The sequence below is a fragment of the Pelodiscus sinensis genome, chromosome 6 (genome assembly GCF_052426305.1).
Source record: "Pelodiscus sinensis isolate ZL-2025 chromosome 6, ASM5242630v1, whole genome shotgun sequence".
Lineage (NCBI taxonomy): Eukaryota > Metazoa > Chordata > Testudines > Trionychidae > Pelodiscus > Pelodiscus sinensis.
The window spans coordinates 98030207-98055299 of record NC_143057.1 but is presented as its reverse complement, the minus strand read 5'-3'; the positions used below and the strand labels follow the sequence as shown (position 1 = coordinate 98055299).

Sequence of the window (25093 nt, the reverse complement as noted above, 5' to 3'; positions counted from 1 at the left end):
CTGTAAAGCCTTAGGAGTCAACATGAATTCCCAGTCCACTATTTTGGTGGGTTTTTTTAAAATACTTTTGATCACGTTAAACACTATATGATCTACAGAAATTGCCTCGTGAATAGTGTACAGAAGCTTAAACTCAGTAGCTTTTTAGTAGACTTAGTTCTTTCATCAGCTAGCTCAATGGTTCAGAACAGCAGTACAGTACCTAAAACTCAAAAACACATCATCATCCTAGTCCTTCTTCAGCTGTCTGGGTATATATGCTATTTCTTCTTGCAGTATGTAAAAAGCAAATCATTAAATAAACCCCAAAAGGGGATGTAGTGGAATTTGATAGTGGGGGGGGGGGGAAAGATAAGTGATCGAACGGATAGAAATTAAAGATGAAACCAATAAACTGGAGAAAACAAAAACCAAAAAAGAGAGAAGTTAATTCTCCCCCTTTCCAAGGTCTCACATGAAGGCCTAGTGACTCAGCTGGTGCCAGGGGAGCAACTTCACTCTGTGCTCCATTTTGTATGCTTCTCAATACAAAGCTGTGACCAAGACTCCAAGCAACACTTACAACATAAGTTTTGACCTAGTATGAGGCAGCATATCATGTCAGCAGCAATACTGCTCTTCAGTTCTCTCATCATGGAAGAAAGAAATGGAGGGAATTTTCTGTCTGATACCTACCAAACTGCCGATCAGAGAGGAGAAAGAAGAACTTTGCTACCTCTGCCAAGAGAAACACCCCTCCTCTGTGAAAAGGGGAAGGAACCGCCAATCCTTCTGCAAGGGCCCAGAAGAAAAAAGACTGACATCTTCTGTCTTCCTTCATCCCAGAGGCAGAGACCACCAAGGAAGATGCAGTTCTAGCCTGCCTACCTAGTGCACACAGAAGTTCCCTTCCCGTGAACTTCTGTGTGCACTAAGTGAGTAGGGCTTTAAACTAGGTTTGACAAGGAAACCAAAACCCACAGGCAAGTAAAAAAAAAAAAAAAATGGACATCCGGGAGAAGGGTCAGAAATTGCAGGGCGGGGGGTGGTACATGGGTGGCAACAGAAGGGATAAAAGGAGAGAAGACAGAACTTGGGCAGGGGAAATCAAATCAGTATCTTAAATTGTATGTACACTCATGTGAAAACTATGGGAATAATCTTGAAGAATGCTCATAATGCTAGTCAACACAACTATGACATAATTGGCATCACAAGACACTTAATGGGATAAAATACATGACTGGAATATTGGTATTGGGTACAGCTTGCTCAGAAAGACAGGGAGGGGGGAAAAAAGAGAGAAGGTGTTGCCTTATATATGAAAATGTAGACACTTGGTCTGAGATTAAGATGGAAGCAGGAGACAGACTTGTTGAGTTTCTGGATAAGAATAAAAAAGGGGCTTAAAAAACCACACATACACACACCAAAGGTGATGTCATGATAGGGATCTACTACAAAACACCTAAACAGGAGGAAGAAGAGGTGGGGGAAGCTTTTAAAAAAAATAAAATAAAACCTGAAGATTATCCAAAAGCACAGGAGTTGGTGGTGCTTCATCTACGCAGACATCTGTTGAGAAAGGAATATAGCACAGTATAGATTATCCAACAATTCTTGTAATGTTGGGATATTTTTTTATTTCAGAAGGTGAAGAAAGCTTTTGGGAGGAGGCAGTTCTATATTTTGATAGAAAGGAGGGAACAAGTTGAGAATCTGAAAAGTGGGAAGTGATTATGAAATGTTAGAATTCATGATTCTAAAGAATGGTAAGAGGGAGAACAGCAAAATAAAAAATGGATTTTGTGAAGGTAGACTTTAACAAACTTAGAGTTGGTAGGTAAGATCCCATGGGAAGCCAGTCTAAGGGAAAAACCAACTGAAGACAGTGGGCAGTATTTTAGAGTCATTATGAAGGGCATAAGAACAAAATATTCCACTGCATAGGAAACATAGGCAGTATGGCAAGACACCACCTAAGGTGAACCAGGAGATCTAAAATAATCTAAAAATCAAAGAGGAGTCCTACAAAAAAGGACAAAGTATGTCAAATTTCCAAAAGATCAATATAAACAAATAATACAAGTACGTAGGGGCAAAATTAGAAAGCCCATGGCACATAACGAGGTCAAACTAGCCGGAGACATAAAGGGTGACACAAACTTGTAAGGGAGCATTTTAGCCTACCTGGTCACCCAAACAAGGATTTGAAAGTCTCCCTCTCTCTCTCTATATATATATCATTTCCTGTGAGATGACAGAGTGATGTCATCATGTTACTCTGCATCCACAGGCACCTTCCTCACCAACTGATCTTGTCCCTGCTGAAGCAGAGAAAGTTTGAATGAGTTTGGGGAGGCAAAGAAAGGAAGCTTTGGCAGGGAGGGAAGCTCACAAACAAGGAGGGGAGTCGTGGGCTCCCACTGTAGCCCGTGGGGGTGGAGGAAGGAACAAAGGAGAGAATTGTTGTCCTGAGAGACGCAGTGGCTGTGAAGCCAGAGTGTGCAGGAGTTCCTATGTGTAGTCTGGGGCTGGAGCTGCCATTGAGTGCCCTGCCCTGAAATACCATGAATGCACAGCAGCCACTGCTCCTGAGGGGACCCGAGATGTCGGGGACTTGACATGTGCAAACAAAAAAAGCCCAAGAGAAGGAATGAAGCCTGTCCCAGGGAGGAACAGGAGAGACAGACTCTTGTCAATCTTTCCTGCTGCCTCCTGCTGTCAAGGTCAGGGTGACAGAGCCTCAGATTTCCCCTGTCTACAATCATGCCACACCCCTTTGGCCGTGTTACCTCCTCACGAGTCTGTGTAGACAGACCTGAGGCATGGGGACAAGGAGAGTAAGGGGTCTGAAGAGACAAGGCAGGGTAGAGCCCATATAGCAGGTGCCAATGCCAGCTTCCCGCAGGGGAGAAAGCCCCAAGGCCACCCCGTGTGCTGCGACTTCCTTCTCATCCCCCAGCTGGGGGAACAGCAGCACAGGGACACACTCCCAAGGAGGCTTTTCGCGCTGCTCAGCAGCACTCTGAGCGAGGGGGGGGAGGTACAGGTTTCAGTGGGGGAGGGGAAGCAGGCTAGAGCAGCAGCACAGCCCGAGCCCCCTCACTCACTGCCCAGCTGAGACCTTGCATTCCCAGCCCCCTCGCTCTCCTCCCTGCAAAAACTCCACATCCATAGCCTCCCCTCACACACACCCTCCATCAAGACCACATACAACCAGCCCACTCCTGCACTCTCCCTCCAGTCAGACACCTATTCCCAGAGAGAGGGGATTAGTGAGCATAGCAAGCTGGGGGGCATAGCTCCCTAGTTCTTCTACAGGGGAATTTCACCACCCAATTACAAAGAATTCCAGTTCTGCAGTCTCATCTACAAATTTGACATTGTTATCCTGAGTTTGAATAAAAACATTAACTAGTTAACGCATTACAAAGCCATTTTCTTCTGTCTTTAACACCTGCATTTTCACATTAAAAACTATGCATAGGACACATCCAACCCACTCAATTAGCTTCATCTACACCCCTACAATTGACAGGTATTTCTTTTGCTGGTACATATTTCTTTCTTTCGCTTACTTCCACTCCAACTCATCTGATAAAAGTGGATTTTATCCATGAAAGCTCATTTTATATATATAAAATATATATATGTTAATCTTTAAGGTGCCACAAGGCTACTTGCTGTTTTTAAAAATACAGACTAATATGGCTACCCCTCAGACTGCAGAGAGAGGCCGCAGAGAGAAACTGCGGAGCTGGAATTCATATGCAAATTTAACACCCTGAACCAAGATCTAAACACACACATTGAGTGGTTCTCCCATTACAACAAGTAGTTTCTCATTCAGGTACTCTAACCACTGCAGGAGACTAGCCATATACATTCCAATTTAATTAGCACTGATGCTACACTCCCATCTCTGGATCTCCCCCCCTCCCCTTTCTGTCTTTGTTTCTTTCTTTTACTCTTCAGCATCTGAAAAAAGTGAGTTATAGCACAAGAAAGCTTATGTGTTAATAGCCTAATCAATTTATTAAGTCTTTAAAAGGGCCACCAGAGTCTTAGTCTGTTTCAGCAAAAACAACTCACACAGCTACCTCTCTGAAAACTGGTGTTCTGAGTCCTAGGGGGGGGGCCACATTTCTGGAAAGATGGACAAACTAGAGATGGTCCAGAGAAGAGCAACAAAAATGATTAAAAGTCTAGAAAAACATGACTTAGGGAAGATGAGTTTGTTTAGCCTTGGAAAAGACAAGACTCAGAGGGAACATAACAGCTTTCAAGTACTTAAAAGATTGTTACATGGGAGGGGGGAAGAGAGAGAGAGAGAGAGAGAGAGAGAGAAGGTATTCTTCTTTACTCTCTGATGATAGGACAAGAAGCAATGAGTTCAAATTACACCAAGAGATATTTAAGTTGGACATTAGGAAAGACTTTCCAAATGGCCAGCGGGGTTAAACACTAAAATGGCAAAAGGAGGCTGTAGAATCTCCATCACTGGAGATTTTGAAGCACAGGTTAGACAAAAAAGTGTCAGGGATAGTCTAAATGGTGTTTAGTTCTGTCACAAGCGCAGGGAACTGGACTAGATGACCTCTCCAGATTCCTTCCTGCCCTGTAATCCTATGGGAGGGGCAAAATAATGGGGGGAAGAAGCTAATAAAGGAAAATTGGAAGGGAATGTAGGTGGAAGACTAGAAGCCTCTTACTCCTTTCCCCCTCCCAGTGCTATCTTGTGCTGGAGGGTCCTCATAGAGAAGTCATTAAATACATAGTGGAGAATATTTGTTTGTAAGAGACAAATATACTGATTTAAGAATTTTGCTTACTGCAGCAAATTACAGTCTCCTTTGAAAACTGCATAAGACAGTTTACAACTGTCTTATGTAGGAAGAACTGGAAGTGCTAATAACTGGAAGTGCTAATAAAGAAATACAACTATGATATTGTTGGCGTCAGAGACTTGGTGGGATAATACACACGATTGAAATACTGGTATAGAAGGGTACAGCTTACTCAGGAAGGACAGGTGGGGAAAAAAGGGAGGAGGTGTTGCCTTATATATTAAAAATGTACACACTTGGACTAAGGTGGAGATGGACATAGGAGATATGCATGTTGAGAGTCTCTGGGTTAGGCTAAAAGGGATACAAAAAACAAAACAAGGGTGATGTCATGCTAGGGGTCTACTACAGGCCACCTACCCAGGCGGAAGAGGTGGATGAGGCTTTTTTTTTTTTTAAAGTAACAAAATCTTCCAAAAAAGCAGCGAGGAGTCTTGTGGCACCATCCTGAGTTGATGGTGTCAAACTTCAAGATTAACTGTAGCTCAGCGGTTTCTCTTTGAAGTCTGGTCTTGAAGATTTTATGCTGCAGGATGGCTACCTTTATAACAATGGATTGCTGAAATGGACTGAAGGTGAAAAATTCATTGCTATAAAGGTAGCCATCCTGCAGCAAAAAAACTTCAAGACCAGTCTTCAAAGAGAAACCGTTGAGCTACAGTTCATCTTCAAGTTTGACACCATCAACTCAGGAATAAACAAAGACTGTGAATGGCTAGATAACTACAAGCCAGTTTCTCCTCTCTTCGTATTCACACCTACAGCTCAGCAACAAGAAGTGGGCCTCATCCTCACTGATTGGATTCACCTCGTTATCTCTAGCCTGATTCTGGCCTCCATATTTATACCTGCCTCTGGAAATTTCCACTACATGCATCTGACGAAGTGAGTCTTTGCCCATGAAAGCTTATGCTCCAACACTTCTGTTAGTTTATAAGGTGCCACAAGACTCCTCGCCGCTTTTGCAGATTCAGACTAACATGGCTACTCCTCTGATACTTAAAATCATCCAAAGTGCAGGATTTGGTGGTGCTGGGGGACTTCACCTATCCAGATATATGTTGGGAAACTAACACAGTGGGGCACAGACTATCCAGTAAGTTCTTGGACTGCATTGAAGACAACTTTTTATTTCAGGAGGTTGAAAAAGCTACTGGGAGGAAGCTGTTCTAGACTTGATTTTAACAAATAGGGAGGAATTAGTAGAGAATTTCAAAGTGGGAGGCAGCTTGGGTGAAAGTGATTATGAAATCAGAGTTCATGATTCTAAGTTATGGTAGAAGGGAGAATGACAAAATTAGAGACAATGGATTTCAGGAAGACAGATTTTGGTAAGCTCAGAGAGCTGGTAGGTAAGGTCCCATGGGAAGCAAGACTGAGGGAAAAAACAACTCAAGAGAGTTGGCAGTTTTTCAAAGGGACATTGTTAAGGGCTCAAAAGCAAGCTATTCCGCTGTGTAGGAAAGATGGAAAATATGGCAAAAGACCGCCTTAGATAAACCAGGAGATCTTGTGTGATCTAAAAATAAAAAAAAGGAGTCATAAAAAAATGGAAACTAGGACAAATTATAAAGGAAGAATATAGGCAAGGAATGCAGGGGCAAGATAAGAAAGGCAAAAGCAACAAAATGAGTTCAAAATAGCTACAGGCATAAAGGGAAACAAGATGACATTCCATAAATATATTAGAAGCAAGAGGAAGACTAAGGACAGGGTAGGCCCATTGCTCAGTGACGAAGGGGAAACAGTAACAGGAAACTTGGAAATGGCAGAGATGCTTACTGACTTCTTGGTGAAGACCGAAACAAAAAAGTCTGATTAAGGAATGCCTGACATAGTGAATGCTAGTGGGAAGGGGGTAGGTTTAGAAGATAAAATAATAAAAGAACAAATTAAAAATCACTTAGAAAAGTTACATGTCTACAAGTCACCAGGGCCTGAAATAAAAACAACCCAGGAAACTACAAGCCAGTCACTTCTGTGCCAGGAAACAAAATGGAACAAGTAATTTAAAAAATCATCTGCAAACAAGTGGAAGATAATAAGGTGATAGGGAACAGCTAGCATGGATTTGTAAAGAACAAATCACGTCAAATCAATCTGATAGCTTTTTTTGATAGGATAACGAGTCTTGTGGATAAGGGAGAAGCGGTGGATGTGGTATACCTAGACTTTAGTAAGGCATTTGATACAGTCTTGCATGATATTCTTATCCATAAACTAGGCAAATACAGCTTAGATGGGGCTACTATAAAGGTGGGTGCATAACTGGCTGGATAACCATTCCCAAAGAGTAGTTATTAACGGTTCACAATCCTACTTGAAAGGAGTAACAAGTGGGGTTTCACAGGGGTCTGTTTTGGGACCGGTTCTGTTCAATATTTTCATCAACGATTTAGATAATAAGCGTACCCTGTATGCCAATAAGTTCACAAATGATACCAAGCTTGCAGGGGCTGCAACTGCTTTGGAGGATAAGGTCATAATTCAAAATGATCTAGACATATTGGAGAAGTGATCTGAGGTAAACAGCGTGAAGTTTAATAAGGACGAATGCAAAGAGCTCCACTTAGGAAGGAACAATCAGTTTCACACATACAGAATGGGAAGCAACTGTCTAGGAAGGAGTATGGCAGAAAGGAATCTAGGGGTTATAGTGGACCACAAGCTAAATAGGAGTCAGTGTGACGCTGTTGCAAAAAAAGCCAACCCGATTCTAGGATGCATTAACAGGTGTGTGGTGAGCAAGAAACGAGAAGTCATTCTTCTGCTCTACTCTGCGCTGATTTGGCCTCAGTTGGAGTACTGTGTCCAGTTCTGGGTGCCACATTTCAAGAAAGATGTGGAAAAATTGGAGATGGTCCAGAGAAGAGCAACAAGATTGATTAAAAGTCTGGAGAACATGACCTATGAAGGAAGACTGAAAAAATTGGGCTTGTTTAGTTTGGAAAAGAGAAGATTGAGAGGGGACATCATAGTGGTTTTCAGGTATCTAAAAGGGTGTCACAATGAGGAGGGAGAAAACTTGTTCTTCTTGGCCTCTGAAGATACAACAAGAAGCAATGGGTTTAAACTGCAGCAAGGGAGGTTTAGGTTGGACATTAGGAAAAAGTTCCTAACTGTCAGGGTGGTTAAACATTGGAATAAATTGCCTACGGTGGTTGTGGAATCTCCATCTCTGGAGATATTTAAGAGTAGATTAGATAAATGTCTATCAGGGATGGTCTATACAGTACTAGGTCCTGCCATGAGGGCAGGGGACATATGTGTTCATCATTTTTTTTTTAACTGTATCCTTTGGTATATATGGTTGTGACAATTTCCTTCCACTATTTGATCTGAGGAAGTGGGTGTGGCCCACGAAAGCTCATCATCTAATAAACCAACTTGTTAGTCTTTAAAGTGCTACATAGTCCTGTATTTTGTTTCAGCTACAACAGACTAACACGGCTACATTTCTATCATTTTACTACGAGTGTCTTCGGCCAGCCCAGGAAGGAGTGGAAAGTTCTGCCATTCAGAGTTGCTTCCATTGTCACAGCCGCAGATGCTATCACAGTGCTTCATCGACAATAAACCTACCTCGGCTCCTTGGCTGAAATCCTAGTCTGTGGCTTTACTGAGCAGTTTGAGATCTATCTCTGTTACCTATGCAGAGCTGTGACACACACACAGTCAATATCTGACCACAACATCTACTTGAAAGATGTGAAATATTTTCTCACATACATGAATGGTAAATCTGTTTTCTGGTTTTGCAGATGTCAGTCATTGACATTAATTTAACTTGAATAAAGAAGTGCTAGCATTATAAAATGTGCAATTTTAAATTACAAATATAGGCAGGACATACAGAATTATCTTTTAGCCAGATGAGGTAGACTGTTGTGTCAATGTTAAGTACAACTTGCCTCAAAGATAACTAAGTTGCAAAGTGTGCTACATACAAGTCTACAGAAAGGTTTACACCGCTACAGCTGTTGACTAAAGGTACCAAGAGCAAACACCACTACTCACTGTGGGCGATTCCCACAAGCACAAATAGCAGCTTTACAAAATATGCACTATGGTGAGTACCAACTAGTAACCAATATTGGCAACTTTCCTTGATTTGAGCGACATGCATGGCCTACAAATCCTGTTCCTTCTCTGCTCAGTTTTCATCCTCTTTATCCCATATCATAATTTTATTAGTCTGGTCTTAGACCAGAGATTTTTAAAAAATTTCAACTTAATGTTTATATTAGAAATTCAGAAACTCACAAATAAAATCAGTGTAGACTGGTATTAATCCTCAAGGTTTAAGGCAGTGGGTCTCAAAATTTTTGGACCACGGACCACCTGGCTCAATGTAACCCTTTCCGCAGACCACCAGTTGCTAATGGCAACTCACTGTTCGTTACATAATTACACCCAAGCCATTTTGCTAATGCTGCAACTAGGGAGAATGGTTTAATTTAAATTATTAAACAGAATTTTAAACTCATGTTAATTTATTTAAAATAAATTAATATTTTACTTTATGCGCAATGCAATACAAAAGGTTTCAATGTTTTCTTTATTTATGACAGGGGTGGGGAACCTTTTTTGGGTCAGGACCACTCACCCACAGGGGGGGGGGGGGAAAAAAATCAGTTGAGGAGCACACAAGTGAGAAGCAAAAAAAACTCCTCCAAAACCCCCCCAACCCTCACTGATGTGGCCTAGGGATGTGAACTAGTCGACTATCCGAAAAGCATTTGCTCATCAGATAGCCAACACACTAGTCAACTAGTCTCTTCTCTTCTCTCCCCCCCCCCACTACCTCTATTAGAAAGAGGCAGCAAGAGGGGAGGGGTGGGGGGGGGGGGAGAGAGAAGAGAATGAAGTGCCTCAAAGCGGCAGTGCCATGTGGAGCCTGGGGTTAGCCTCTGAGCTCCATGCCGCACTGCTGCTTTGAAACACCATAGAGAGCACGAGGCCAGCAGGACACGGCTTGAAGCCCCTACTGGCCCTGTGCTCCCCGCAGCACTTTCAGCTTTGAAGTGCAGCAACAGCCCTTATCAACTATCTAATTAGCCAATTAATCTAAATTCAACATCCCTAATGTGGTCCCCAACTGAGACCCCTCATTCCTCTGGCGCTTCAGCCCCACAGAACAAGGAGAAGGGACAGGGAGGACTGAAGTTCAGGGCTTCCCATAAGTCAGATTTACTTTTCTGGGGTTCTGGAGCTATTGGATTTTATGGACTCGCTTAGGCTCTTGGGTAGGAACAAAAGTGAGGGATTCAGTGTGCAGGACAGGGCTACCTGTGAACAGGATAGAGATGGGGTGCAGAAGGAGAAGTTGTGAGGTTTGGGTAAGAGGTAGGGTGCGGAAGCAGGCCAAGAGTAGGGTGTCTAACTGGGGTAGGGAAATGGGGCAAAGAATGCTTGGGGATAAATCTGAAGGACAGAGTGGCTGAGGGGATTCAGGGAGATGGAGGGCAGGCAGTTCCTGTGAATAGGGCTGGGGTCAGGTTCAAAGAAATGGCAGGGCTAGGCACCTCGGGGGAAGGGGACTGGGCACTGCGAGGAGGAGATGGATGGGTAGCCCCGGGGTGTCCAGCACTTCTGGAGGTCCCATGGGGGTCTGGTCCATGGTGCCCTTGGGGGGCAGGGGCTGAGAAGGCTCAACCCTTCCCTGAAAGACCGAATCCCCATGGGTGAAAGCCACAAAGAGCTCTCGACCCACACCTGCATCCTGCAAGTGCAGGCTCCTCAGCCCCAGCACTGCCTCCTCCCAACACCACCGGTCACAGTGCAGTCTAACTTGCTGCCGGGGAAAGGAGAGGTCACTGGTTACTTGCACCCCACAAGAGCCTGCCCCAACTGGCTGGGACCCAAACAGCCTTACTTGCTGCCTGTCCCATTGGAGTAACCAAGGGAGGTGGCACTTAGCATGGTGATGGCAAGTTGGGCAGGGTCTAGGTGAGGCAGATGCTCAACAGCAGACAGGACTTTCCCTTGGAAGGGGGCAGGGCAGCTCTTCTCCACCTCCGCAGCCCACAGGGAGGCGGAGTGAATTTGCTTTCTTCACCTTGTTGCATGCCTACCCCCTGCACACCCTCTAAGCTGGAAGCCCGAGCTGGTGCTGCAGCCTTGCAGCCACGTGCCAACCACAAGGCTTGAGTGGCAGCACAGGCTCCCTACTGCATGGGGTGAGGGGCAGAGCTCCAGCCGCAGACCATCTGGGAGATAGCTGCAGACCACTAGTGGTCTACAGATTGCACTTTGAGAACCACTGGTTTAAGGTGTAACACAATAAGTAACTGACAAGTTATGCAAACTTCTTCCTCCTAATATGCAACGTTTAGGGTTTCATCTAGTAGCTGCCATTGATAAAACTACTGTAATTAGATGGACCTTTGAACTGATCAATATGGAAATGCCGATGTACTATACAAGTAGATAAATACCTTGCAAAAATTTACATATCTAAATTCTCTTCCTCAATTACATCTATAATGTCTACAAACTTATCTATAGAGAGAATTTGTCTCCATAATACCTGTTCTTCAAATAAATACCATGATTATATCTTTTATAAGATAAGTACTACAAACTACCCTCTCTGCTCTAGCCACTGCCAATTCTACAGAACATAAAGAGCCAACCCACCAAAATATTACTGTTCACTAAACTAAACTACCTCTTATAAGATCTAATCATTAATTTGCAAGATCTACCCTTCAGTGAAAACAACTGAATATTGTACAGTATCTCACTTGCATTGAGCACAGCATGGTAAAGGCACAATTTCCATTCTGAGAAAACAGCTAACAAATGTAACAGTTCATACACTTTGATAAACCAAATTTAATATGAAATCAAATAGAGGATATTGGATTATTTTGAGATGTGCGCTCAAAAATTATTAGATTACAAAACTCACTGTCATTACCCAGAAATCTTTCCATGAGATAAGCAAACTTTGCAGGAAAAAAAAATGGACCAAAGTTCAGTAAGATACTAAAGCTTATTGCCCATTTAAAAAAAAAAAAAAAAAAAAAAAAAAAAAAAAAGTATTCCGGGTGCATATGCACCTCTTACACCAAAACAAGTTCCTAACAGAATACAGTTATTTAAAACTAATACTTGACCTTTTTACTTTGAACAAAGACAAAAGGATACAGTATTATTCACAAACTAGATAAAGATATATGTTTAAACTAGTTACAAAAATACTGATAGACAAAGTGTATACAGTTGCATGTTTTGCCAATGTAATGAAGATTTAGATAAGTGACTTTATACAGTACTCCACTATTAAGTCTCTTCCAAGTGATGGAGTGGCAGCTAGATCCTTTTGTTATTTGACAGTTTTACAATAAAAATGTAATCAGTTACTACATGTCTGAAAACAGGTTCTATTTTATATTGTTTTTGCAGAGATGTAATGTACTTGTACTGTCCTGCATTTATTACTGTCTAATGTGGGGCAGTACAAGCCCTTTCCCTATGAAAGCAGCACCCCACACATCTTGACAAAGAGGCCTCCAAAGCATGCATCACTATATTTTGCTGGAGGAGAAAAAAAAGTTAAGAGTCACAGTATTATTTTCCAAAATTTCCATTTAGATGTTTTGATTAAATTCTTTGACCACAGCTATCATTAAACTTCATACTTAGTATGTTAAAGTTGGCACAGGAACAAAGGTAGTACATGCCCTTTAGACAGGCATAATGCCGTGTAGAGACGAGTTTTGCCAAATCAAATAAGTCTTAATTTAAAACCAGCAGACAAAAAAAGCTACATGACCACCCAAACTTACATATTTTAAAACATCTCTTGTGCCTTCAAAGCAAGAGAAAATTTTAAACTACTGCAAGACCTTTAACAGGCTCACCAACCCAAACCCAAAGTAGGGAAAAAAGCCACGAAAAAGAGTTGCCACTTTTGAAATATCTAACTCTTCCATAATGCTTCATACTATTTACAAACAAGAAGCTGTTAATGTTACCTTTCAATACAGGCAGTCCCCGACTTACGCGGATCCGACTTACGTCAGATACGCAGTTACGAACGGGGATGCCCGAGAGTACACGGACTGCGGGACCTCGCGGTCCTGCCGCCCGTGTACTCTGGGGCTTTCTCTGCGTCTCCCTGGTCTGCAAAGCTGCTCTGCTCCAGGCGTCCTGATTTAGCCGCTGCTGAAACTGACCAGCGCTGACTACAGGAAGCCCAAGGCAGAGTTGCTCTGCCCCGGACTTCCTGGAATCAGCTGCTGATCAGTTTCAGCAGCTGCTGACTTAGGGACGCTTGGGGTTCTTAAGTTGATTCTGTATGTAAGTCAGAACTGGCGGTCAGTTTCAGCAGCGGCTGAATCTGGACGCCAGTTCCGACTTACATACAGATTCAACTTAAGAACAAACCTACAGTCCCTATCTTGTACATAACCCGGGGACTGCATGTATTTAAAATAATTCTAAAAGCCATCACCTATGTTGCCTCCTTGTGTTATTACCAGAAGTTACAAAGAATACTGATAGACATGAAGACACATACAGAGCCAGACATCATTTGCAGAAATATAAATCTTTACTTGAGGGATAGGTTTATCAAAGGCTCCTCTTACTTGGATACATGATAGAAGGCACCTCATAGGGTGTGTCTAAACTACATGAGTCCGTCGACAGTGCCATATAGATTAGTCAGGACAGCAAAGGGAAATGAAGCCGCAATTTAAATAATCGGGGCTTCATTTTAATCAAAATGGCCACCACGCTGTGCCGATCAGCTGATTGTCAGCTCAGCGCAGCAGTCTAGATGGGGACCTACCAACCCCAGAACCCTTTATCAGCAGATCCTTTATGCCTCATGAAACTTGTTACTCTTTTCCAGTAGGATTTTGAACCGTTAATAACTACTTTCTGGGAACGGTTATCCAGCCAGTTATGCACCCACCTTATAGTAGCCCCATCTAGCTGTATTTGCCTAGTTTATGGATAAGAATATCATGCGAGACTGTAACAAATGCCTTACTAATGTCTAGGTATACCACATCCACCGCTTCTCCCTTATCCACAAGACTCGTTATCCTATCAAAGAAAGCTATCAGATTGGTTTGACATGATTTGTTCTTTACAAATCCATGCTAGCTGTTCCTTATCTTCTACGTGTTTGCAGATGATTTCCTGAATTACTTGCTCCATTATCTTTCCTGGCACAGAAGTTAAACTGACCGGCCTGTAGTTTCCTGGGTTGTTTTTATTTCCCTTTTTATAGATAGGTACTGTATTTCCCCCTTTTCCAATGTTCTGGAATCTTTCCTGCCTTCCATGATTGTCCAAAGATGATAGAGGAAGTATCTGAGCCTTTAGCTATCAGCTCCTTGAGTGTTCTAGGATGCATTTCATCAGGCCCTGGTGACTTACAGGCATCTAACTTTTCTAAGTGATTTTTAACTTGTTCTTTTATTATTTTATCTTCTAAACCTACCCCCTTCCCACTAGAATTCACTATGTCAGGCATTCCTTCATCAGACTTCTTGGTGAAGACCAAAACAAAGAAGTCAATAAGCATCTCTGCTATTTCCAAGTTTCCTGTTACTGTTTCCCTCTCGTCACTGAGCAATGGGCCTACCCTGTCCTTGGTCTTCCTCTTGCTTCTACTATATTTATAGAATGTCTTGTTTCCCTTTATGCCTGTAGCTAGTTTGAACGTCAGTGTGTAGTCAACTATATGATGAACCGATTAACTAGGCTTATCACTTCATCTTATGAATTACACACATTTCCCCCCTCCCTTGCAGCCTATATCTCAGAGGCATCAGCATGTGGGGGGGAGGGGCTGCTGTGAAGCAGCCTCTGTCTACAGAGGGCCCAAGTTACCTGAAGACAGAGGCTGGTTGGGCAGCAACCCCTGTCCGCGGGGGGTCTGAGCTCCCCATGGAGCAACCTCTGTCGACCGGGAGCCTGGGCCCATCACGGACAGAGGCTGCTCCAGCAGCAGCCTCTGTACACCATGGGAGGTGGAGCAGCCTCTGTCCACAGGAAGGTTGGACATCCCTCCCATGGACGGGGCTGCTGCCATCCCAAACTGCTGCCTCTGATACAGATGCAGCCGCATGGGGTGGCATGCAGCTGGTCTTTGTGAGGAGCTGGTTTTTTAAACTGGCTCCCGCCTGGCGCCCCATGCTGCTGCCTCTAATAAAGAGGTAGCAGAGGGATCCTAGGGAGTGTGATCAGAGTGTACTGGCTGCTGGCCCCTGGGGCTACAAAACTGTTGAGCAACCAATACGATTTTATGCAATTAATCGACCAGTCAATTAACCTGAAATCTAACATCCCTAGACACCAAGTCAATTCTTTGCATAGGTATCAGGGATTAAAAATTCATGGCCAGTGGTTGATTTTTAAAATGTCATGCAGACTGTTAAGAATATACTTACATTTATTTTCCCTCTTTTTTACTATTATCCCAAGTACAGTAAAGTCAGTTTGGTAGGGAGGCTGGTGGGGAGGGGTTGTCTCAAAAGCAGGTTTGTACAGGGATCTACAGCCAGGACCAGTAGGGCTGCCAGAAACCCCAGAGCAGAGCTGGAACCAGCTAGTGGTACTTGTATTGAAGCCCCCAGAGGGGAGCAGGATGGAACAGTAGATGCCAAAGTCAGCCAAATGGAAGGCTGCCAATTGAACAACACTGCTATATAAAGCAGCAGCACCTCCACTTTGCTGCTACTTGACATTCTCTCTACCTCCAAATGTTAGATGTATATTTAGTCTCTGCCACTACAATGTACCACAAACTCAAGTTCAATTAGTTATCCAGCATAAATCCCCAACTATGCCAAAATAATACCTGTCCTGTAAGCAGAACCTGTATTCTCAATTCCTCCATGCATGATTTACAGACACATGACACACAGAATATCAGTTTTATTTGCAATCTGAAGGAGCTAAGTCATTTTGTTTCTAAGGCCATGTGGTTGCACCTCAGTGTGTGTGGTTTAATTATCCACGTCAGTGGCATTCTATAAAGTGCCAAACTAATTATACAGAAGAATCAATCGGTTGATTTCACAAAGAAATAAATCCAGTGACTCAGTTGGAAAACTGTAAATAGATTTAGAGACCTTAATCTGATAAAGTAAAGCATGATCAGGAAGGTTTTCCCTGGAAAGAGGACACATTAACTGAGAACTTCTACTGTAAATTCTGGCTCTACATCTATGTTTTTATTGAAAAAAAAAAAAAAGCATGAGAATATCTTCATCTAGGATAACATACAAAACTATTGTGCTTTTTTGGCACAATTTCTTATGCCAGTTACATTATTTGTTTAGAATGTGTCAAGCAACATAGGCAAACCTGAAGGTAACGCTTTGTTTGCCTTAACAGAGACCTGTATTGTTAACACAGGAATGTCATGTGCCTTTGAAATAAAAGGCAAAACACAAGAGAAAAAAAGGTTACTCACCTTGTAATTGTTGCTCTTCGAGATGTGTTGCTTATGTCCATTCCACCTAGGTGCACGCACAGTGCATGCATGAATTCGAGAAGCTTTTTACCCTTAGCAGTACCCACTGAGCCAACCAGGGAGATCCTAGAGTGGCGGCATTATAACAGTGCATATATATCCCTGCTGGCCCTCCACCCCCTTCAGTTCCTTCTTGCCGATGAAGGGGAGGTGGGCAGGATTTGGAATGGACATAAGCAACATCTAAAAGAACAACACTTAGTAGGCAAGTAACCATTTTTTCTGCAAGTGCTTTCTTATGTCCATTCCATCTAGGTGATTCCAAACTGTACCCATGGAGGAGGGTCAGAACCTTGGAGGAGATGGATTGTAACAGCTCTGTCAAGGACTGCATCCTCTCTAACCTGCTGAGTAATCACATAACAATTAGCAAAGGTATGAACCAAAGACCAAGTAGCTGCCCTGCAGATATCCAAGATCAGCACCTTGGGTAAGGCTGCAGCTGTAGAGGGGGCCTGAGCTCTAGTGGAACAGGCTGTGATCGGGGTGGCCAGCTTCCCTGGCAGGTCATAGCATGCCCTAATACAGGCCATGATCCATGGTGAGCCAACACCAGGAATGTTTGGAACACAAGGCACACTGCTCTTAACTCTTGGACATTTATGTGCAGTGACTGCTCTGCCCGGGACCACATATCTTACATCCTATGCTCGCCTAGGTGGGCTCCCCATCTTGTATTTGAGGAGTCCATCACCAGCTGCATCAAGGGGGGCTGCAAGGTGAAGAGAACCCCTCCACACACCTTGTCCTCTTGCAACCACCAGTACAGAGTGCTGAAGACCCCTGGTGGAACAGTCATCACCATATCAATGTGACTGTGGGCCAGGTTGCAGACCTTCGCCAGCCACACCTACAGTGGGCATAGATGTAGCCTGGCATATTGCACAACATGACCCAGTAGTCTCATATAGTTTCTAGTGGTTGTCAATGGTGTGACTATAAGTCTCAGAATAATGTACCTCATTGCTGCAAACCTGGTATTTGGAAGACACACACCCCTTGTCATGGCACCCAGTCTTGCCTCCTCAAATTCTAGTACTTTCATGGGGATGGGAGTAGATTTTGCTTTGTTCACCAGAAGCCCTACACGGCAAGAGGTCTCTCTGGCCAGATCTATGTGGTTCAACACCTGGAGCAACCTCAGATGAGCCAGTTGTTTAAATAGGGGAAGACTTTTACTCCCCTCCTGAGAAACCCAGCCCCCAGTGCCATACACTTGGTAAACATCCTGGGAGCAGTAAACAGGCCAAAGGATAGGACAGTAAACTGGTAGCAGTCTGTGCCTACTGTGAAACCGAGGAACCTCTTGTGGGAGGGGAAATATCAAAGTACGCATCCTTCAAGTCGAAGGCAGTGTACCAGTCCCCTAGATCAAAGGAGGGAATGATGGAGGCCTGTATCACCATCCTGAACCTCAGCTTTCTTAAAAAGGTAGTTAGCCCCTTGAGGTCTAGGATGGGGAGAGGTCTCCTTTGGACTTTGAGATTAAGAAGTGCCAAGAATAAAACCCCTTCCCCCAAAATGTGTGTGGAACCGCTTCCACTGCCCCCAGTAACATGAGCAAGGAAACGTCCTGACTTAAGAGGTTCTCATGAGAGGGGTCCCTGAATAGGGAAAGGGAAGGAAGATGGGAGGGACAGGAACGGAATAGAGTATCCCACCGCCACTGTTTTGAGGACCCAGCAGTCTATAGTGATGTAGAGCCATGAACGGTGAAATGGAAATAGTCTGTATTTTGGGAACTGCTACTCTGCCCTTGGGCGTAACTTCAAAATCCTGACCTTGAGCCCTTGGTCCTGGTCAGGGATGAATCTTGACCTTCTCCTGCCAGCCCTACTATTGTTAACCCTGTTACGCCACCTGCCATCCCTCCTGCCTGGGTCCCTGTTGGTAAGGCCTCTGTGGCCTTGGGTTTAAGGTGATGTTGCAGGGCAGGAGTATGTATGCCCAAGGACTTAAGGTCACTGTTGAGTCCTTAAGGCTGTGCAGCTGGCCGTCCATCTGCTCTGAAGAGAGCCCCGACCCCTCAAAGAGCAGGTCTTGCAGCATTGTTTGAACTTCAGATGTAATGCCAAACATCTGCAGCCATGAGTTTTGCCGCATTACAATCCCCGTGACCATTGACTAGGTTGCTGAGTCAGCAGCATCCAATGCAGCACCGTACAGGACACCACCCTGACTTCTCTGGTGAGGGCCCCAACTCCTGCTGCAACTCCCTAGGGAGTTAGTCTTTAAAACTTATCCACAGCCACCCAGGAGTTGTAGGCATACCTGCTGAGCATTGCCTGTTGGTTGGCAATCCTCACATGTAATCATGCAGTGGCATAATCCTTCCTCCTCATGAAGTCCAGCTCTTTAGGTTCCTTGCTGTTGGAGGTAGGCCCGGGCTGGCTCTGCCTCTCTGTGGCACGTTCCACAATGGAGTCAGCAGGCAAATGGGCAAACTCAAGTTCGTGGCTCAACTGTGGAACAAAGTACCACCTCTCCACACCCGTGTCTGCCAGAGGGTTTTAGTAATTTTTGCTACCTTCTTGTTAAGGGGCAGAGCAATTCTGGTTGGGGCATCCGCCATCAGAATATCCACCAAAGGGTCTGACTCTTCTGCCATCTCCTCCACCTGCATCCATAGGTTCTGAGCAAGTCTCCTAAGAAGCTCTTCGTGGGTGTACATGTCCATGGCAGGTATGGTCGGAGAAAGGTCTGCCAGTGCCCTTCTCGGGGTGTTGAGGGGCGTGGTGTCAATACCCCCCCCAGGGGCACGCAGGCCCCATCCTGCTCTGCCTTACACCCAAAGATCCCCAGGAGTTCGCGAGGTGAGGTAGGGGGGCTCGGGCCTGCCCTCACTCCGAGCTCCGACCCAGGGCCCTAAGGACTGGGGCTCTCGGCCCCAGTTCCGGTTGGAGGGGGGAGGGAAGCTCCGCCCCGCAACACACCAACCCCCCGGGTTCCAGTACCCTGCCCTGGGTCGCTTCCTACCTCCCTTGCCAGGTTGCCGTGGCAGCTTGGTCCCTGGGTCCCCGCAGGAGCGGCCCGAGATGCCTCCATCCGGCCTCCCAGTGTTGGGCTGCTCCGCCTCCCCCTCCCCCCCCGCTGCTGGCTGCGGCGCCTCTTTTAAACGTCCTGCCGCGGTGACGACTCCTGCAACTGGGGCGGGGATGTCTCCTCTGCTCGCTGGCACCGCCTACACCGAGGGCACCTGCACCGGCCCATGCCGTGGCGGTTTGCCAGCTCCCCGTCCTTCCAGCCTTGCCGGGGCCGGGGCTGTCCACCCAATCCCAGCCAGCCCGCCCCCCGGGCTTGGCCCCGTCCGCGGCGGAGCAAGCCGCGCAGGGCTGAAAACGGCGCCGGGTCCGTGCGGGGCGCAGGTTCCGCCCCATCACACAGGGGAAGATGACAATGAGTATCTGGGCATCCCTAAATCCTCAGGCAGCACCCCTTGCGGGGCCTGAGGAGGGTGCTGATGGGGAGACTCCACTGCAGGCAGTGCAGACGCAGATGGCTCCAACTGGACACCAGATGCTCCCATGGGACTTGCTCTGGATTCTGACACTGGAGCCCGGGTGAGCAGGGTAGCAGACAGTGTGCCTCTAAGTCCTGAGTGCACTGACACGGAGGCTGAAGCAGAGGACGACCTTGACACCCCCAACACCTGGTGCTGTGTCTAGGGGGTCCAAAAAGGACACTAGGCCAGTGGTTGCCATTGCAGCAGCCACATCTGGGAGGTTATCAGATTGGTGTGCCCAGAGCAGTGCCGTGAACGTGACCGGTGCAGGTAGCAGGACCACACCAGTGCAATGATGATGCCCTTGATATCATCGACTACACGTCTGACTGATGAGTACTCCAGTGCCGACCAAGACAATGCGGCCAGCAGCAAAGTGACATGCCACTGCTCCTGGCTTCCTCCAGTGCAGTGCCAGCATATAATATGCCAGTGCCGGCCCAGAGTGCAGATGGGGTACCTGTGGTACTGCTTGTGGTCCAGCCTAAGCTGAAGTCGAAGGCTGTCCTGTTGGGGCCCGATGCCACTGGAGGTGCTAGGCCCCACCATTGCGTCTAGCAGTGGCAGAGAGCCCCTTGGTGCTGAAGTCATTCTGCATGGCACAGACAGGAGCCTCCACCTGACAGTGCCAGGCCTGATGAGGCTGTGAGCTCAAATCGGCTCCTGAGCCTCAACAAATGTGTCTGGGATCAAGGGTTCCCAGACCGTTTCCCTGTACAAGTCCTGGATCTCCAGAATATTGGCCCGTGCAGAGCTCCACCTAGACCTATGCAGCATGGGAGAAACATAATGTTAGGGTAGGGATGGAACTTTCTGGTGTCCCACCTGCGGACACAACTCTTGGTCCCTTCCTGATGGGGTCTTTTTTGATCTTGGTGCAGGGAATGGGACCAGTGCCGTGGATCAGCCTGTTAACAAACGTCTCAGCACAGTGCCTGTCTCTGTCAGTGTGCTTCTTACAGATGTTGCAGGTTGGAGCATTGACTCCACGAGGAGCAGTTTCAATCACAAGTTGTGCTCCTGCTTTGTCCTGGGCTTGTAAAATCTGTCAGTCATTCAAGAGTCAGTTAAATATCCCTCTCCTAGGCACTTACGGCACTCCCAATGGAGTTCCCCACAGGGCACAGGCTTTTCGCACCTCACACAAAGCTTGAAGTAGAGAGGGCCCCCACCACCATTGCTTCCCCCCCCGCAAAACCAGGGGAAATGAAGGTCAAACAACAACTACTCTAAGATAAATTAACGTTAACAGTTGCAGGGGGGTAACTGAGTTAGTCTGTAACAGAAAAAAACCTTAAAAAAAAAAAAAAAACTACAAATAGTCTGGTAGCACTTTAAAGACTAACAAAACACCTAGATGTTATCATGAGCTTTCGTGGGTACAACCCACTTCTTCAGATGACCCGAGTGTTGGAAGTCCAGCTTCAAGGATAAATAAGGGAAGAGGGAGGGGGGAGAGAAAAAAGGAAAAAAAAATGAAGGGGAGGAAAGGAAAAAAAAGAGACAAGTGAGTAGATACGCTTCAGAAGTATAGCCGAGTAAGTCTGTAACAGGAACAACTTAAACAGACAAGTAGCATCTTAAAGACTGAGTAGTATAAGAGGCTGATAAGAACCATTAGTTAGCACTTGGTTCCTGAGGTCTGTTTAGAATCTGGTTTTGGTCATCTTCCTTTCCGTTAGCACCTTCATTGTTTGGTTGGTCCAGGAAGATTAAAGTGTTCAACAGGTCTGTGCTGCCTTTTTGGTTATCTGATGTGTCCATTAATTCTTTCCCGTAGAGACTGTTCAGTTTGGCCGATATACATGCAGTGGGGCATTGCTGGCATAGATCACATTACTGGATGTGCAGCTAAATGAGCCTCTGATTTGGTGGCGGATATGGTTGGGTTCAGTGATGAAATCACTTGTGTAGATGTGTGGGCATAGCTGGCACTGGGGCTGATTGCAGGGGTGAGTTCCTGAATGCTTATGATGTAGCTGTGTTGCATAGTTACCGGAAATAATTTGTTTCAGGTTAGGGGGTTGTCTATAAGCGAGAACTGGCTTTTCCCTCAAGGCCTCAGAGTGACTGGTCATTTTCCAGGATAGGTTGTAGATTTCTGATAATGAGTTGGGGGGATTTAAGTTGTGGACTGTAGGTGATGACAAGTGGAATTCTGTTGTTTTCTCTTTTGGGCCTGTCTTGAAGGAGTTCATATCTAGGTAATTTTTTGGCTCTGTCAATTTGTTTTTTCCACTTCTCTAGGTGGGTGTTTCAGTTTTAACAATGCTTTATATAGATCCTGTAGGTTTTTGTCTGAGCAAATCCAGTTGTATCTTGGGGCTTGGTTGTATACAATAGATTGAGAAATGTGTATGAGATGGAAGCTGGAGACATGAAACTAAGTGTAGCAGTTGGTAGGTTTCCGGTATACTGTGGTGAAAATGTGTCCATCATTTAATTGTACTGTAGTGTCAAGGAAGTGGATTTCTCGGTGGACTGATCCAGGCAGAGGTTGATGGTGGGATGGAAGTTGTTGAAATCCTTGTGAAATTCTTGAAGGGTCTCTTCCCGTGGGTCCGTATGATGATGTCATCGATGTAGCATATGCAGAGTAAAAGTGTTAGGAGGCAAGAGCGGAGGAAACGTTGTTCAAGGTCCGCGATAAAGATGTTGGCATATTTTGGTGCCATGTGGGTGCCCATGGCTGTGCCGCTGACTTGAAGATACAAATGGTCACCAAATCAGGAGTAGTTGTGGGTGAGGACAAAAGTGGCAGAGTTCTGTAATCAGGTGTGCAGTGCTGTCATTGGGGATGGTGTTCCTGATAGCCTGTAATCCATCTTCATGTGGAACGTTGGTGTACAGGGCTTCTATGTCCATGGTGGCCAGGATGGTATGTTCAGGAAGATTACTGATGTTTTGTAGTTTCCTCACTTAACAGCTACTAAACTAATTATTTACAAGATGGAGCTATTTACAAATAAGGTAACGAATGCTAAAGGCGCACTTTAAAAAGAGCAAGCCAAGTGTTCCAGCAACCCTCATGGGCTGTAAGAAGGAACTGAAGGGAGTAGAGGGCCAGCAGGGATGTGTGTGTGCTGTTACAGCAGTGCCACCCCAGAGGTCTCCCTGGCTGACCCAACAAGTTCTGCTAAGAGTAAAATGCTTCTGCAACTCATGCGCACCTAGGTGGAATGGACATAAGCAAGCACTTGAAGAAGCGAAAGCCAAGAATTGCAGGGTTTGCATACAAAGTCCTATAAACTGAACAGAGTATTAGCTTCAGGAAGCAGATTGGTTTTAAGTCAACAATAAAATCTATGCAGTTAAAGTTATTTCAGGCATACAACCTAAAAAGTAATACATAGGTGTAAATATTTTTCCTTAACAGTTACAACAGGTCTTCTATAACTTAGTGTCACAGCAGGCTTAAACCTGATTTCCTCCCGTCTGAAAAGGAAAAAAAGACTTAATGCCCAAATAAGCTTGGGATGGTGAGACCATTTTTAGGTTTGTTTTTTAATTCAGGTCTAAGAATAGATTTCATATTATTGTGTATATTTTACATTTTTTTCTTATGCTATTCTTAATTATCTCTTTTCATCATGGAAAAATGTACATGTAGTTACTAGGGATACAAGAGTTTAAATGGGTAACTGGTTAATCGATAATTACCAGCATGGGTTAAACTCTTCATATGGTTGTCGGGAGCTGCAGTTAACCATGTAACCGATAGAAATTCTATTGGTTACATGGTTAATAGTTTTAAAATTTTTTACACACCCCTAGTAGTTACCAAGTTCACCTTTCACCTGTGCCCATATGGGTGACTTCACAAGTACGCCTGAAAAAGATTAAGAAATCTACTGTATCTTGGCTAATAAATGTTAAGACTTGATAAAGCCTGCATCTTTGTGATAATCCATGGGGGAGTTTTTTCCCCACTGTTTTTTATATTACATACTTGAATCATGCTTTTCTGCAAAGTTTCACTTTGATTACTGAGATTAAAGTTTGCTTCCTCTATGAATTCTGAATTTTGCATTAAGACACACTAACCATAAAACAGCAAGTCAGTAAAATGAACACATGCTAACATGAAGTGCAAAAGAATGGGGTAAACCAGAGTGGGAGACAAATCTACCCCAAGGAGTTCAATTACAAGTTTAATTAATACTTTTTCATAAAAATAAGCATAATCAGCATTGAAGTATGTCCTCTGGAATGATTACCAAAGAATGAAGGAGTATAGCAATGTTCAGCATACAGGAAACCCCCGTGTTGCAACCCTCCGTACTTACAACTATTTTTATAAGTGCAGAAGGGGCCAAAAAAACTCCCCTTACATCCTCGACTCGCATTTACAATGCAGCACGACACCTATCATAAATGAGGGTTTGAGTTATGATGCCCCCAACTTGCAACGCTTCTCTAGGAACTGATCGCATCACAAGTCAGGGGCCACCTGTATTTGGCACATACACACTTGCAAAGTCAGTTACATGATGCCCCCAACTTGCAACGCTTCTCTAGGAACTGATCGCATCACAAGTCAGGGGCCACCTGTATTTGGCACATACACACTTGCAAAGTCAGTTACAAAATGCCATGTGAACACCTGTTCTCACTTTCAGGTGATATCTCCCACAAATTGTTGTTCAGCCAATTACATGGGGGGGGGGGGGGGGAAGTAAGATGGAGTGGACTTGTGGGCTCTAAAATTTCACATTTTTTTAATTCAGTTATGTAACCCAAAAAATACAAGTACTATAGTACAACTTAAAAATGTAGTAGGTGAATTAAAAAATAGTATTTCTTATAATTTTTACAGTGCAAATATTTGAAATATAAATTGAACACTGTACACTTTTGTGCACTGTATGTAGACAATTAAAAAATATTGAATACATTTCAATTGACAGTATTTTTTAAACAGTGATAAAAACTAATCAATCACTGTTAATTAGCTAATTTTTAGAGTGGAGCATTAACTGAAATTAACTGGACAGCTCTACAAATTAGTGTATTAGAGCTATATGTTCGTTCCTTTCCTGAAACATTTGTAGAGCTTTTCTTTAACCATTTTTATCTATTTTCAGAAAGCAGTCATAAGATCTAGCCTTCTATCTGCACAAAATGCAAATGCAATGCAGTGCTGCTAAAGGAGTGATCATGCATATACAGTATCTGGTTGGCATTAAGTAAAATACACAGTTTACATCTGTGGTCACCAACCACTAGATCGGGATCTACTGGTAGATCTTGGAGCCTCTGACA

The 25093-nt window shown here is 44.5% G+C and overlaps 1 protein-coding gene across 4 annotated transcripts in view; it reads right to left on the bottom strand.

Moving 5' to 3' along the window:
• PLPP1 (phospholipid phosphatase 1) overlaps nucleotides 1–25093 on the bottom strand; it is a 165462-nt gene that overhangs the window by 107680 nt on the left and 32689 nt on the right. The window lies entirely within an intron of this gene.